Source organism: Heliangelus exortis, chromosome 3, assembly GCF_036169615.1.
Source record: "Heliangelus exortis chromosome 3, bHelExo1.hap1, whole genome shotgun sequence".
NCBI classification, from domain to species: domain Eukaryota; kingdom Metazoa; phylum Chordata; class Aves; order Apodiformes; family Trochilidae; genus Heliangelus; species Heliangelus exortis.
Window position 1 is genome coordinate 13,199,741 of NC_092424.1, and position 16,268 is coordinate 13,216,008.

The following is a 16,268-nucleotide window of genomic DNA, read 5'->3' on the forward strand; positions in this document are numbered from 1 at the left end:
AAAATTAAATTAATGTTTTATTTTGACAAGATTGTGTTTCTGTTTCATTTCTTTGATAAAGTCAAAACAAAAATGTCAGCAGGATTTTTCCAAAGTGCAGTCTCAACATTACCTTTTCTCATTCAGGTGTGGATTTCAAGTGGGCACCATAACCTTGTTTTGTGCTCAGATCACAGGGAGAATGCTGTTCATGGAAAACACTTCAGAGTGACAGGTCAGACCATGGTTTGCTGAGGGTTTTACTTTTCTCTCTTCCAGCTTTAGCAGAGAGCTTTTTCAAAAGTACAGTCTTAGCCCGTGAGTCCAGCATCATATTTTGAACTGCACCACCTTCTGCTGTTGGAGTTCCCAGCCACCCAACCCTTCTGTTTAGCCAGCTGGAGCCCACTCCAGAAACAGGCTGAGAAAGAAGAGCTCCTAAAAAAACTGCGGTTTGGGCCTGCTAGGTAAGAGAGCCTCCAAAATATGGAATAAAACTGTCCTAGAACAGCAGGGTCACTGAAAGAGGCCAGCGGTGCAGATGTGCTGTGTGCCTGCAAGCTTGGTCCATCACTTATTCATATGGCACCCAGCACTCAGAACCTTAATCCTCTTTCTAGCCCTTGCTGCTCACACATGATGCTAGGCAAGTGTCTCTGCCTGCTCTGCCTTTACTATCTTTGCCTTTTCATACTGAAATGCCTCTGAGACTGAGACCATTATTTTGTGTACAAAGCACCTGGAGCATCGTGGGAGTATTGATCTCTGTTTCTTCTGACTGGTAATGTATCTTTTCTATTGTGCAGTTTTCTTCTCTGAATGTTGACTTCCATACTAATATTTTTCCCTGTTTATTCCATCACCTTTTTTTTTTTTTTTTTTTTTTCCCCAGTGTTTCCCTTTGTTTGCTTGGTTGTGCTCTGATGCACAGGTATTTTTCTAAGTGGGGTCTGCTGTATTTGTACCAGCCCAGGTGGCATGTAAGATGCAAACATCAGACACCTTTTTACACATCCCAAGGTTTCCTGGATCATTGATTAATAGCCTTCTTCCTTATCAGCTTTTCTTTCTCATAACTGGGGGTCAGCTTGCATGGGCTAACGCCTTCAGGGAGGCCCCATTTCCTATATACATCAGCTTTACTCACTTCTTATTATCTCAGCCCTATCTGAACCTTTGTTCAATTCAAGAGGTAATTATACTCAAAGCCAAAGCAAATGTCAGGATGATAATGAGACAGATAAGATTAAAAAAAAATGTTGTTTTTTTTTTAAAGACCTGACACATACCTGAAGTGCCTGTTGGACCACAGCCAGTGGAAAGTTTCCTTTCTTGCCTGGATGTAGTCAAAGAAGGGACCATGTAAAAAAATGGCACCACCTCCCTCCAGGTGTGTGCTGCTGAGAACTGCACCTACCTGGCAAAGCACTGAAGCATGTAAGTATTTGCCTTGAAATTGTTTGCTCATGTGCTTAAATTTAAGCACGTGCTTAAGTGTTTTGTTCAACCAGGGCCTCAATTCAATACAGCTCGAGTGGGTGTAATTCAGTGGGTGCAATTCCATTCATTTCAGTAATGCCAGTGGGAGTCCTGGCCCAGAGTGACTCCAGGCTGTAGCTGCCTTCACTCTGCTGCTCCAGCCCAATGTCTGTGGCTGTGCTGGGGCTTTGCTGTGCTGCCCAGTTTGCAAGAGATTTCAGAAATTACATGGTAGCTTCTTAGGGCTGCACAACGCCATACATCACCTGCTAGTCTTACCCTTTCTCTGGGTCTCCTTGTGATGGAAGGATGGGCATGCCTTCTGCTAATCCCTGCTCTGGACTGCATTTTACTCAGCATGAGCCTCCAGTGCAGAGGAACCTGCTGAGGTCTAGGGGAGACTATCTAGGGGACATCATACACTCTCTCTGCATCATGGGCTGTCCAAGATCCCTTTTGCCTTTCTGCATTAAATGAATTTATAATCTGAAGCAGGCCTATGGTGTAATTATCAGGGGCTGGGGCAGAGAAGCCACTAATCAAAAAGAGCTGGGATTTCCTAGGGAGCTTAAGCTCTCGGCAAGCAGGAGAGCCTGTGAAGGATACACATGTTGCTGGCTAGACAGCCCCTGATGGTTAAAGTTTTACTTAAGCCCATGTGTTTTTCCACTGGGTATTTTTATCCTCTGGAGTCTACTGTACTTGGCTATGTACTGTAAACACATCCCTGTTGTTCTCTCACATATGTTTACTTTGCAGCTGGGGGAGCACAGCTCACCACACTGGATGTTGGTTGCTGGCTGAGTAAGTGAAATAAAGCACCATAGCACCCCAGAAGCCCCAGCACCTCTCTTTGCTGGCCCACTCCTCCTGGTTCTCTGCCCCTGCAGACACACCTGAGGTCCATGCTGTCCTCATCATCCCTTTTGCAGTATGGTTCCTATCCGGCTTCATAACCTCACCAGCACCATTTAGTTCTTCCTTCAGAATGCCCAGCTGGCCAAGATAAATTAGTTGCCCTGATAAGCCTCTCACAGGGTGGGTGAGAAGCAGATCTGTTATCTCATATCTGAGTGCTGAGGAGCAGAGTCTGGAAAAGAAACATCTCTGTGCTGAGGTGATGGAAAGAGTCTGTGATGAAGTCAGGAGCTTAAGACTGGTGTCCTCTGCATCACTGCAGAACCTGCACGTGACCTTTCAGCAGCACATCCACCTTTGGCATTTTGAGGTGGGTGCTAGCTGCCAAGAGGGTGAATTCCACAGGGCTCTACAACTTGAAGACAGACATAGAAAGTGATAACACCAAGGTCAAGAAATTATGTAAGCATCAAAATTTATTAGACTCTCCCACAGCTCTGTCCATTATGGACTCTTTGATGTTTAACAGTATGCCCAAGCTCCTCCCAGAACCTTTACTCTGAGAAAGATGAGCAATTTTATTCTCTCTTCCTTAACTAGATGCCAATTTTTGCAATGCAGACAGAAATTCAAGATCTCTTGAAGTTCCTCTTCAGAAGCTGGGAGGCTGTGGCATTGCTGGACACCATAGCTGCATGAATCTTGTTCCATCAGGATACCATCAAGATAAGGATTACTTTCATGAAGCTCTAAGAACAAGTAAACAAATAGTAAGCAAGTGAAGGAACTGGTTGGGAGAAGTGAAGTTCAAGACAAAATACTGGCATGACAGCCACAGTTTGCTCTGTGAGCAGGCTTTGTGCTTTGGGTGATGCTTTGGTCTACCTAAATAGTTGTCTGTCTCCTCACCACCATTTGTGTCTGGGGAGTTTTTGACAAGAAACTGGTTACAGCTGTGGATATTTCTCTCCTGCTGTCATATTAATTATAATTTTTCTTAATGCTCTAAAAATAATACTTTATCCTTTCAGATATCCATTATTTATTGACTGACTCACTTTGGAAAACACAGAAAAGCCGATTTCAATATTAAGACAAAAAGAACCATCAATGTAATTTTGAATATACATTGAGAATACATATTTGATTGTATTAGATTATACATATTAAGTAGAACACATAAGGGTTATATAAGGCACCTATCAGAAAGGGCACAGATCCCAGACTGAAGTCTTTTGAAGCTGTTATCACTTATTTATTATTCATAAGGTTAAGCTGGGTTTTTAAACAGTTTTTAAAAAGAACTGTGGTCAAGCAAAAAAGAATCACCCCTTCAAATAAACAACTAAGCCCACACATTTAGCAGATGTGCTTCTCATCATGTCTGGGACAACACAAGAGAAGAAAAACAACATTTGCCCTGACGTTTGGTGCCTGAAACCTTCCCCCTGCATGTGGGATGAAAGGCAAGGAGGCTTCACCCATGAAGGTGGGAAAGCTCTTTAAGGTCCTGCTGCCTGTCTTTGGCTGGATTGACCAAGGGATTGCTCAGCTCTCACGGGTGTGCTGATAGGCAACACATCTTACCTGAAGGGAGCCCTCTGTGTGGAGAGGAGGTGAGGGGGTCTTTCTCTGCTCCCTGCATCTTGCTCCTAACCAGAGCAGATCCTGGAGCCCCTGAGGTCAGTGCCCTGAAGGCACAATCCACAGTGTCTCTGGGCAGGTGACTCACTGTGAGACTTTATCTGCTGACAAATGCCACCCTGGGCCAGGTTCAGGGATGTGCAATGGGTGGCTGGCAGCAAGCAGGTACCTCCCTCAGGAGCCAAGAGAGGGGGAGAGGTGTGGCTGTGTGGCTTCCAGCACCCCAAGGACATTAGGATGATGCCCAGGGAAATGATGCCAGCTTGTTGCCATAACCAGGGGCTCCACAGAGATAGGTAGAATGTCTCTCTGGCATCAGGATCTGCCTTTCACCAAATACCAAAGCCTAGATGAGAAGATTTCATTATTCTGTGTCCATGTTTTATGGCTGCTCTTGCAGCTGGGGAGGTTCTTGAGCAGTGAGCATCACTGCAAAGCTCTCCTTACACCTTCAGGTTTTACCTTCTTTCCAGCCCCTGTGAAATGGGGTCGAAAAGGACAAACCAAATGGAGGTCATATCTGTTCAGTGCTTTCCCTTCCTCCCAGACCCTGTCCAGCATGGTGCTGGGAGGGTGCTCCCCAGGATGGCTGGACCAAGTTCACTCTTGGCTTCAGGGAGCTATACATGAGGTCTGTCTGGCCCAAGTAAGCAACAGCCCCCAACAGAGGCTATGGAAACAAGGGAGCTGGAGTCTGTGGAGAAGAACTGAGTAACACTAAGGCCAAAAAGCAATACTTACTCTAACTTCTCCTCCCTTTTGCTGCTTTTCCCAGTCATAAAAACTCAGAAGGGGATGTTTAAAATGCCAGTCATGTAATTACTCGTTTGGCTTGTGATGTTTGATATAAGATTTCAGCAGAGTAATGGAATCCAGCTTGTACTACTGCAGTCTGTGTGCACAACCCAGAGGAAGGGGAATCTCACCCTTGCTCATAAAAGATCCCATCAGCACAGTCAGACTGAGATGAGCTGGCAGAGTCCCTCAGCCGTGGCTGACTCTTCCATTGCAGTCCTTGCACAAAGACCACAGAAATACAATAAATTATTACTGAGGAATCAGGAGCTGAAGAGAGACAACCAGCTGCTTACACCTGGTATTGCAAAGCTGGAGGTGGTGGCCCACTGTTGGGTATCTCATGACCACAAACACAGTCTTTTCAACATGAGATCACCCAGTTTTAGGTGAGGGCAATATTGTGAAAGGTGTTCTTGCCTTTTCCTGGGAGTATAGAAATTTCTGTGTATGTATTGAGGAGGTTAGCTGCAAGCACGCAGCTGCTGACAGATGCAGGTAAAAATGAAGCCATAAATTGCTGCAGCAGTGAGAACAGTGGGATCAACATGCAGCTGAAAAACTGAGACAGGCAACACACCCGTGGTATACACGGCTTGGAAGTTATAAGCAGAATAAGATATTACATAGAATCTGCCATTCACCTGATGTGCTGCCAAAAGCAGTATAAAAAAAATAGCATAGGCTCGAACATGCTACAGGGCTTGGGATCAGATTTTCTAGGTTCTCGTGGAAAATCAAACCAGCATTAGTTTGATTTTCCAGCCCATCTAGGGTTTGGTTTAATGAAGCATTTTTCATGGCTCTGTTCTCCGGCCAGAAGCAGAATGACAGATGTGCAAAGCTGTGGAGTGGCTTCCAAGGTATCTCCCAAACACAGCATCCTGCTGTCAGCCCTTAGCAGAGCCATGGCTCCATTTCCCTCCTGTTGCCGGACTCTGGAAAGAGTCTCATCTCCCTTTGTGCCTCTTCTAGGACTGAAGAAAAGAACTTGAGTAAAGAAGTTGGCAGTGCAGAAACCCCTGGATTTTACATTCTGTTGGTACATGGGGCATTCTCTGCTGTTCAGAAATGAAAGGCAGGCTAGGAGGAGAAGGAGTATAGACAAAGGGATGATGTAAGGGAAGGTAAGTTTTAAAGCCCTTCTTCTCTCACCTTGCTTAGGCTACCTTATTATTGTAACATGACACATTTCTTGTCCAGTTTCAAGTGTTCCAAAGTCTGGCCCATCATCTCTATGCTGCTCTCTCTTCACCAGGGGCACTTTGCAGTTTCAATTTCAATTTACTTCTTTTTGGGTGAGCTAGGACCTTTCACCAATGTCTTCTACTTATGCTTGCCTTGCTCAAGAGACAGACTATAGAAATCTCTTTCAATAACTGCAAAGACTTTTCCAGACTCTGAGTCTGGAAACTTGGAGGAAAGCTGCACTGACAAAAGTGCAAAAGTTCTTCACAGCTGAGCTCAGGAGTCAACAGTTTTTGCTTATGTTTTTGGGGACAGGAAACATCACCTCACCCTTCTGCTCCCATAGTTTGGTACTCTTGCAACTGCTTTGGTTTTAATTTTCGTAGTGGTGAAAGCTATTGATTTATAAGGCTGAACTGGTAGGATTTGTTCCTTTGTGCATTCAGTATCTAAGCAGAGACATTGACCCTTGCCAAAATGAGGAATGGAAGGCTTTTCCTCTCTATGGCAGCAAGGAAGAGCTCAGAGAAGAGGCCATGACAGAGCATTGATCTCCTGTGTGATGGGGTGTTGCATATGTGGACCAGAAAACCTCAGGACTGGTAGATGGAAGTGTGGGGAGGGAAGTTCCTCAGCCTCCTTTAGCCCAGAGTTTGAGGGGACACTGGAAACCTGAAAATATTTTCTTCTTTTAAAGTCATACCAAGACCTTCTGTAGTAGCTTCATACACTATCTGTGTGCTGCTCCCTATTGCTATCTGGGACAGTTTCCTGTAAGGGAAACAAATCTTGCTCTTAAACTCTTGAGGTAAACTTGGCAGTCAGACACTTCCTGGACCATGGACTTGGATCTGATATTCATATGTAGCCTCAGAATCCATCTCAGTCGGTGCCAGAGGATGTCACTTCTGGAGTGTTGCTGAAGCCAGGGTTAACCTTCCAGATTTGTCTTTTGTTTGTTATTTTCATCAATAACAAGAAATTTTTGAGGAAAGGTTTCTTTCTTTTCCACTCCTTGGGAGTCTGGTAACCAGTCATAATGCCAGGTTAGCAACCATATTTGCATAACTTAACCAGAACCACTGAGATGCTAAATACATTAATGGAGCTGGCTGAAGGCATTTACTTCATTCCTAGGATCCTCTTTGCAAGAAATATAGGAGTGAAGCCTTCTACCCAGACCTATGGTTCTGGCAGCTCATCATCTCAATAGACACTAATACAGATGTTTTACAAGAAAGAATTATTTTCTTCAGCAAACCTATTAGGAAGACTTTGGGTTGATCTCTGAAGTTTTTATATCCTTTCCACGCTTCTTAGATTCCTATGTTCTTTGCCTAACAGATAGAGTGGTGAATCCAGGGGAGAGGTAAACAGAAGAGATAAAGACTCTGAAGTCTTGAGCTTATTTGTCTGGTGTTTGTTTAAATGCCATGCAACAAAGCTAAATTAGCACAAAGCAGCAAGGCCTGCATGTGGCCAGAAGTCTCTCCTGTCTGTTGTTTCTGCATAGCCCATGTACTCATGCCTTATCCCTGGTTTATACAGCTGGTCTGAGGACCACCCCAGGTAACAAAGAAAACATCAGCTCTTGAAAGGTCTGCTGGGAATAGGGAGATGTCGTATTATTTACCCGGTTGGATTTATGCATGTGTGCATGTGTTTAACAAGGAGCCTGGTGCCTGCTGGACTCCTGAGGCTGGAATTTATACAGGCCAGCATTTGGCTGCTGCAGTTTATCTTGAATGCAAGAATAATAAACTCAGCTGACAGGGTGATGTATGCAAAGCATCTTCTCCTCCCATGGCGTGTGGTAGAGGTGTCTGGTTTGCAGGGAGTCCTATTATTAAGTGATTAGCCTTGCAACATTATCAATATCATCTTGCTTAAGGGCTTTGGGGGATCAGCGATACAGTAGGATGCAATGTCCATCCATCATGGTGACAGTCAGATGCAGATGGTGGTGTAAAAGCGTTACCTGTGTAGGTGAAACAGATGTATGTGTTTGTCTCATGAAGGCTCCCAGAGATGCTTGCAAAAGAAAACAAGGCTGCACCTTTGTTATTGCTGGTTCCTTTAGGAGATAACTCCTACTCATTGTTCTGTCCCTCTTTGTCTCTTTCTTGCTTGTCCTGTTGCTGGCTCTCATTCACTAAGAACAAAACCAAAAACATCCCAAGCACCATTGAATATGATATTTTCTTGACTTTTCAGGCAAGGATGATTTATTCACCCCTAATTAAGTTTCAGAATCCAGGCGGCTTCAGTCTTCTCTTTGTGCTTCTGCCAGTTCAGATGGTAACTCTGGGATCTTAGGAAGTCCGGGTCTTTGGATTTTTTTCATCGCCTAAAGGGGTACTGAAAAGACTATAAAAAACTAACAGCTTTGTTCTGCATGTGTTTCACCCTGAATTAAGGCACATATCTTCAAAGGTAGCTGAAGCACTTCAGAGGATCTTACTGTAACAATTTAAATTGCATCCTGCTCACACCTTAACAAATGCTTAACCATTTTATAATGCAAAAAGCCCTTCAAGGCCACACCTCACTGGACATGTTTTCTCTTGTTGATACTTTCTATCTTACCCTATCTGTGACACCAAAATCCCCTAGGTAAGGGCCTGCTGTTGCAGTTCATTATATAAATTCACAGAGCTGTATACACGGGTGATTAGAGCGGATTGTGCATCTGTGGGGATTCCTCCTCTCCAAAGTGCAACTGCTCCCCTGACACAGAATGACTCTCAGAAGAGGAAACATTAGGCCAAAGACAATCATGCAGGCTGTTGCTTGAAAGGAAATTTGGGCCTAATCCATCATGTCCACATGGATGGGGATGGAGCATAGTTTCTAAAGCCTTTCTAATTTCCTTACCTCCCAGTAAGTCTTCAGTGTCCTGTGGGACTGACTAGGTTTTGGTCCTGTGTTCCTGGGAGGTAGAGCTTTTAATCCTGTGATTTGGACATGTAAGCAGACACTTCCCCAATCCCACCCATCTCAAAAGAGAAGAGGGAAATGGTCACAAAGAATCCAGGCCCCTCCTGACAAAAATGCTTGTGTGCTGTCTGCCTGGGCAGCCATGATCCCCAGGATCTTAGCATTGCTTTGGAGCTTGGAGCAGCGTTGCAGACACTTGCAGAAATTCATAAAGCAGTTGAGGAGGGGGGGCAGACATGGGGGAGACCACAGGGAGTCTTTACAAAACTACTTCCACAGAGAAAGGCTTGAAAACCTGAATGGTGACCCCCACTTCAGGAGGGCGGTTTAACCCAGTGACACTGGCATCTGGCAGCCCCCCTAAGTGGCACATGAGCTTCCTCTATTCTGTGGGTTCCTTGCTTTCCCTCTAAAGTCAGGGCACTGCTAGGGCTTGTCCAGAGCTCTATGGGTACTGCTTGGGTATGGAAACTTTGCTGCAGCTGGACATGTAATGCAGAATATTACATTGCCTGGCAAAATAGGAGGCCAGCTCAGGTATTTAAAATCCTTTGCTCTCTGCATTGCTTCCCATTTCTGAAATATGTGGGAACTGCTATACCATCAGCTTGCCTCTACCTAGGAGCACATTTTTGTGGGGAAAGAGGACCTGGTCCACTGAGGTCAGTGGAAAGTCACCTACTGGTTCCAATAGGCCATGAAGTGGGTCCCAGAGGGTCATCATACAACTCAGTGATGTTACCCAGATCCTTCATTTGCATTTTGTCTTGCCCTCTGTTTCCTGTTATCTGTTTTTCCTCTCAAGTGTGGAGACAGATTTATCCTAGCAATTTACAAAACATTTTCTGCTCCTCTTTTGTGAAATTGCTTGTATTATTTCTTCATCCCCTGACTTCCTTTGAACAAACCCCACCTTTGTTTTTCCTTCAGCGTGCTTCCCCATAAGCCACCCAGGTTTCAAACAACCAGATCCATAAGCAACTCACAGTGTTGTTTTTTCCATTATTAACTCCAAAGAGCAGAAGTTGGTTGGAGGAGGGCAGGATCAGCACCACTTCCTTGTTGGTCTGGGTTTTGTGCCATCATGCATCATACTTGATGGTCCTGAGTGTGGCATCACACCCCCCCCTGCCATGCACCCCACAGAGCAGGAGAACCAAGCTAAACTCTCAGCAGCAAAGTTTTATCAGAGCTTTCAAATCTTCTTTTGCACTATGGGCAGCTTGGAGCAGATTGGATCCTAATGGACTGTTAGGCCAATTTGGTCTTGCTAACTGCCTTTGTAAGGATAAGAAATGAGCTGGGATAGAAAGGAGCAAAATGCTTTGGAATATCTATTTAGTTCTCTGCTAGCGCTTCTGTGGAAGAGCCAAAACGGATATTGCTGTCTGTCAAATTTTCCTCTTCTTGTTTAGTTTATCATCCCTGCCCCACAAGGCCACACTGGCAGCCAGCATGAGCCATGCCACTCTGCTGACCCCAGTGGAGATACACCAAGCAGGGCTGGGGGCTTCTGCTTTTCATGGGGCACGTGTCCAGTGTAGCAGCTGGAGATTTGGGCTGATCTTGTTGGCTTCATTCAGTGAAGAGGAGACAGTTCAGGCAGGAGCCTGAGCCTGTCTCCTGAGCTGGCAGGAGATAGCTGCAAGACCTCCCTGGGACATGGAGGACAAGCAGCAGTGCTCCATGAGCTCAATGTACAGCAGAGACAACGTCCACAGCATGGTGTCCACCATGTCTGCTCTCTGTGGGCAGAAGAAATGAAGCTCTGATTCTCATGTCTGTATGAAATAATCTGTGAGTACAGCATAAGGGAGGGCTCGAGAACTTAAATGCAGGAATTTTGCCAACAAAACACAGGGCTCTGCCCACCAAGTGAAAATTTCACTGTAGTCAGCTGAAGGGATCTCATGCTCTTAGGAGCCCACAAACTGCAGCACATGGTCACCCAAGGGAGCAGGCAGTGGCTGCATCCAGAACATGGAGAAAGGTGTAGTGGGGGGGGAGGGCAAGGAGCAGGTAAGAAACCTATAGGAGGAGATCTGTGAAGCAGGATTGATAGCTGTATCATCCAGGGTCTGGGTGGAGCATCTGCAGAGAACAGGAGGAGAAAGAGAATAAAATGTTATGTGCTGAAAAATGCTTACTGCTAGTTTGTTCTGGTTTGAATCTGGCATTGCAGTCAGGGGATGTGATTTTCCTTTGCAAATGACCATGATGTGCCTGGTGATGAGTGATTTTGCAGTCTTCTGAATTTTTCTCTCCTTCTTCCACCATGGCTTTTTCAGCATCATCTATAAGTGTATTACATCATTACCCTTCCCTTCCCTTCCCTTCCCTTTCCACCTCTGCCTTCTTCACAATAATTATTTAATGCAATATACATTTTCAGTGATGGAGCCAAGGGGTCCAGGGCATCCCTTCCTCTAAGTCCATTCCTCTGTTGGCCAGGCAGACTACCCCAAGGTTTGGCTGCTGGCTCCCCTCTGGGCATTGGAAGATGTGATGTTGAACTGTCCTGTGGTGGGCAAACAGTCAAATGCAAGTCTCACCCTTGCACACATCACTGTTATAAACATCAGCTTATAGCATGGGCAGCTTCCCCTCCTGGTTGTTCTTCTGAATGAAATGGTTGTGGTGACTGTGCATTGTGCAGGAGTGAAGGACAAGGACTTGGATCCAGCCCCTAGGCTGGAACTTTCTGAGTCCTTCCTTAGCAGGTGAGCAAATGCATAACCAAGGTAAAATTTTGGTAAACCTTGACCCACTGTCCTGTTCTCTTTGAAACCAGGCACACAGAGCAGTGCCACTGCACCCTGCTGCCTCTTGCTCTGGGTGAATCATTGGCTGGATACCTCCTCAATGACCTTTTGAAGATGGCCACTTTTCCACTGTCAGCAAACACCAGAAGTCCCTTTCCCCTCAGAGAGGGTCTAAAGAAGCAGCAACCTGTATCCTGTCTGATCCCAACTTCTCTCCTTGCTTTCTGCATCCTTCTGCATGGCTCTACATTAGTGCCGAGCACTGAAGGTTTCCTGTACATGCAGGGGGGCTGGGGTGAGCTTATTACCCACTGCCCTTCCTTGGCCAAGGGTGGGCTCTTTCTGCCAGCTGCTTGCAGTGCTGTAGCTGAGAGGATGCATCCAGCACATTTTCTCCTTGCAAGCCTGCAGCCTCCTTGCTTGGTGGCAAGCAAGGGAAGTCACACAGTCATAGTGTGAATGTTTGAAAAACATTTATAGAAAAGGAAGGGGAAAGCAAGTCAGTATTAATAAATTACAGAAAGATAGAACATCTGCACTAAATTATTGTAAACTCAAGTGAGAGTGGAAAGCTAAATAAATAAAAGGGAAATCATGTTAAGGCAGAAGATGAGTAATAGAAAAATTCTCCTTCAAAGTGCCACCAGTTAGTCCTTTTGTACAGCAATATATACAAACAAACCTAATGGAGATATAACAGGGGTTAGAAAGCTTGATGCAGCTGTTTGCCAGCTGTCTGCCCTATTTGTTCTACTCTGTTCTGACTTAACAATATCTTATGGCCTGGCTAGTGCAGTGGGAAGAGAGGAGCCCTGAGGTATGGGTTTCCCTTGCCCCATCAAGGTGGCAAGGGGATGAATTATCTGAAGGCTGAAGTCCTGTGCAGGTACCTGCACACAGCAGGGGATTAGGAATGTTCTTGGCATAGCCATATGGCATGCAGGACATTTGAATGGCCAGGGAGCAAAATAGCTTCTAGGCTGTGAAAAGAAAACAAAACACTTTTTGGGGGTTTGTTTAGCTAGCTCTGTTGCCATGTCTGCTCCCAGTTAGATGTGATGTGGCACAGAGGTGGTGCAGGTGATTTTCAAGGATTCTTCCCAGGCATGTAACTTGGTGATGTCTCATTTATTCCTTTTACTCAGGGATGTGGCTGTACAAGAAGTTCAGTTTGAGTCAGGTACAAATAGGAGAGGGGTTCAAAATGTGATAGAGTGGTTCTCTCTGCCCTAAAGCAAGATCAGCTATACTATTCCTGATAAAAGTATCTCTATACTGGTCCTGAAGACCTTCTGAGATGTCTATTTCACATCCTTCTCCAGAAATATATTAATGTAGTTGCTATTGGAAAACTTTTGTGAATGTGTAAATTGCTTTTCTTTTAGCAATGGAAAAACAGTCTGAACAACTAAAATAGTAGATATTTTTCCTTTACTTAATTTCTGGGTCTTCTGAGTCCAAACAGAAGTTGTGATAAGCCCATGTCATAATGGTTCTGAAGAGAATCTAAGCAGATGAATTCTTTTTTAAATTTTTAAATTTTTTTAAACAAATATCTCTAAATGTAGCTAAAATCTTCCCCTTCCCACAAGACATGTGCTTCAGATGTCTCTCCCAAAGAGACCCATATATCTTATCTTCATGGATGGTTGGCCTTTAATAGACTCCAATAAACTCTGACAATGGTATCCACTTTCTACCTTTGCAGATTTTCAGCAAGGCTAACTCCATCTGTCTTCTGGATCTCAGAAGTTTATACATACTAGACTCAGAAAGTGACACCTCTTTTCTGGTTCCCATTGTTGAACAATCAGCATCCTTTTCTGTTAGCATTCCAGTTATACAAGTGGTTCAGCCATGTCCCTGTTTTTTCATTGAAGCTGTAATCTTGATCCTATATTAAAAGTAATGGTTAGGATACAGGGAATGTTTATTAAATGCTGATTTCACCGTGCTTATTTCATTACAGTGCCAACATCTAAGACCAATGCACTATCCTCTTGTTTCTTCTTTGGCCTAGTGACAGATAGCCTTATCCTTCCTTGGTTTAAGGTCTTCTCTACTTTGGTGCTATGCATGTGAGAGCACATATGGAACAAGTGTTTTTGTTATCTCCCTGAACATTATCCTCATCCTGAAACATCACTACATCATCTCACAGGTAAGAGAGGGTTTCTTTGTGAGGTTCAAACTTATCTTTTTATTTGTTTTTCTTGTGAGTACCAGTGCATTGGACACTACTCTAAAATATTTCAACCCACAATTTGCTCAGAGGAATGAGGAGAAATAACTCTTTCTGTGTACTAGAGGCAGTTGTCTTAAAAGTAGATTTCTCTCAGTTCAAAAATGAAGTTTTAATAATAGGGATGAGTTGAGGACAGAAATACACCACCAGGAGTAAGTGAAGATGAGGGACAAAAGTGCCTGCCTTAGCAGAATTTAAGCTATTTCCTTCAGTCTAGGAAGACATACAGCTCTTTCAAGTCATTAAGTGGAAAAGGGATGTAGAATGCCATGCCAGCAGGAATGCTCACTTCATCTACATGGAAGTTTTTCCTAACCTTGGTGACCAGGCAGCCCAGACCCAAAGGTCCCTGCAATAATGAAAACGGAGGGAACTGTCAGTCCTGGGAATGCTTCAACACATTCTGCATTGCCCAGAAATGTAAGAGACCATCTGGAATTAGTGTTGAATATTTTTGCTAATGACCTCATGATAGATTTTTGAGGATGTTTATTGAATCTGCAGATGACACCAGGCAGGGATTACTTGCAAGTCTGGTAGGGGACAGGATTAGAATTCAAAATAATCTTGTCAAACTGGATGAATATTCCAAAACAAAACCAACCCAGAATGCAATTCAGCAGGGACATACACAATGCATACACTTAAGTAGGAATAATCAGCAGCATAAATGCACAATGAGGACCAATTTTTAGAAACTTTGCAGAAAAAGGTAGGGAAGAAACTTGGTGGATCAGAGAAGCTGTCAGATGAGCCAACTGTCTCATACTTCTGTGCAAATGTCAAGTATTATCCTGGGATATATAAATGGGAATAGATCATAGAATCATAGAATGGTTTGGGTTGGAAGGAACCTTAAAGATCATCTACTTCCAACCCCCCTGCATGGGCAGGGACACCTCCCACTAGAGTAGGTTGCTCAAGGCCCCATCCAATCAGGCCTTGAACCCTTCTAGGGAAGGGGCAGCCACAACTTACCTGGACAGCCTATTCCAGTGTCTTGACACCTTTATAATAAGTATTTTTCTCCTAATATCTAACCTAAATCCTCCCTCTTCAAGTTTTAAACCATTGCCCCTGTCCTCTCACTACACACCTGTGTAAAAAGCCCTACAGGGCTTTCCTGTAGGCCCCTTTCAGATTGTGGAAAGATGCTATAAGGTCACCTCAGAGCCTCCTCTTTTCTGGAGGCAAATGATTCTCATCTTGGATCGATCACACCTTGTACTCAGCACTGAGAGAGAGAACCTTAGAGGCAACACACAGTCCAATTTGGGGCACTGCACTTCTGTAAAGATATAGAGGAAGGCAGGACAGGAGCAACACAATAGTGCAGAGGCATGGAAAAATCAGAATTACGGAAGTTTACACAGAGGCTGTGGAACAGGCATGAAATAAACTTCAGGTAAATAAAGCTTCTGCACAGAAGAAGAAAACTACCTGTTCTCCCAGACTGAAAAATAAAAGATAAAAATGCAGTGGGAAATATGCAGATCAGGCACTAATAAGAAAACTTTCCTGAGGGTCAGAAGAGTGGCACACTGTAAGGAGTTTTATGGGAAAGGAAAGCCTTTAGGTATGCATCTTCATTTACAGTGAATTGCAGGTATAGACAGCTTTGGGCATCCTTTCCAAATGGTTTGGCTAGTTGAATGCATAGCTTTGTACTATGAACCACAGAAGTATTCCACAAGGAAGAAGGGCCCTTGTTTCTCCCTCCAGCCACCTTCCTGTCTCCAGGTGGACTGAACAAGCAGTAGGTTGGCACAGCATGAAGAGCAGCATGTTCCCTGGTGCTGAGGGACCATCATTTTCCTATGCTTTATCCAGCATGGGAGGCACAGAAGATGAGTAACATCACCCTGACATCCAGGCATATTGCAGGAAAGGTCATGGTCCACTCTGTTCTTGGGAGCTAAGGGAGCAAGCAGTAGCCTGGTCACCTTTGATTGGGTAAGACTTATATTTAGGGTATTCTAGGCACCTGGATGTTGATGCAGAGGTGGTGCCTTCCCAAAGGGAGGTTCAATTTGCCTTTCTTCCATTTAAATGTTATCACTTCTGCATTGGTTGTGTTTGGCTTTCAATGGTTTTCCAAGTGAGTAATTTTTAATGCCTGTAATTCACATGATCTATGACTAATGGTGCCCACAATGGAAAATTCTAGGAGTTTCGTGATGAAAAACATATTTAGCGTTATTAGTACCCATATATAGTAGGGATTGATGGGAATCAAGCAATAAAAAGCAATACACTGGTAAAGATAGCAAATGAAGCCTCTAGAGTGAGACTTTTACATATGACATTTAAATGACAGGCTAGAAATATTTGGGTGGTTGATTAAATAATGCTGTTCACCACGTTCACATTTGATACTTGAT

General features: G+C 44.2%; 1 long non-coding RNA gene across 7 annotated transcripts in view; it reads left to right on the forward strand.

The window, feature by feature from the left end:
* LOC139794119 (uncharacterized) overlaps nt 1-3,672 on the forward strand; it is a 61,546-nt gene extending 57,874 nt beyond the window's left edge. For 6 of the 7 annotated variants that reach the window (XR_011724956.1, XR_011724957.1, XR_011724959.1 and 3 more), the window contains 2 exons: nt 259-1,416; nt 2,917-3,672. This is a non-coding gene — a long non-coding RNA (uncharacterized lncRNA). The remainder of the gene's footprint in view (nt 1-258; nt 1,417-2,916) is intronic. The other variant, XR_011724958.1, reaches the window with a different exon arrangement.
* The last annotated feature ends 12,596 nt before the right edge of the window (nt 3,673-16,268 follow it).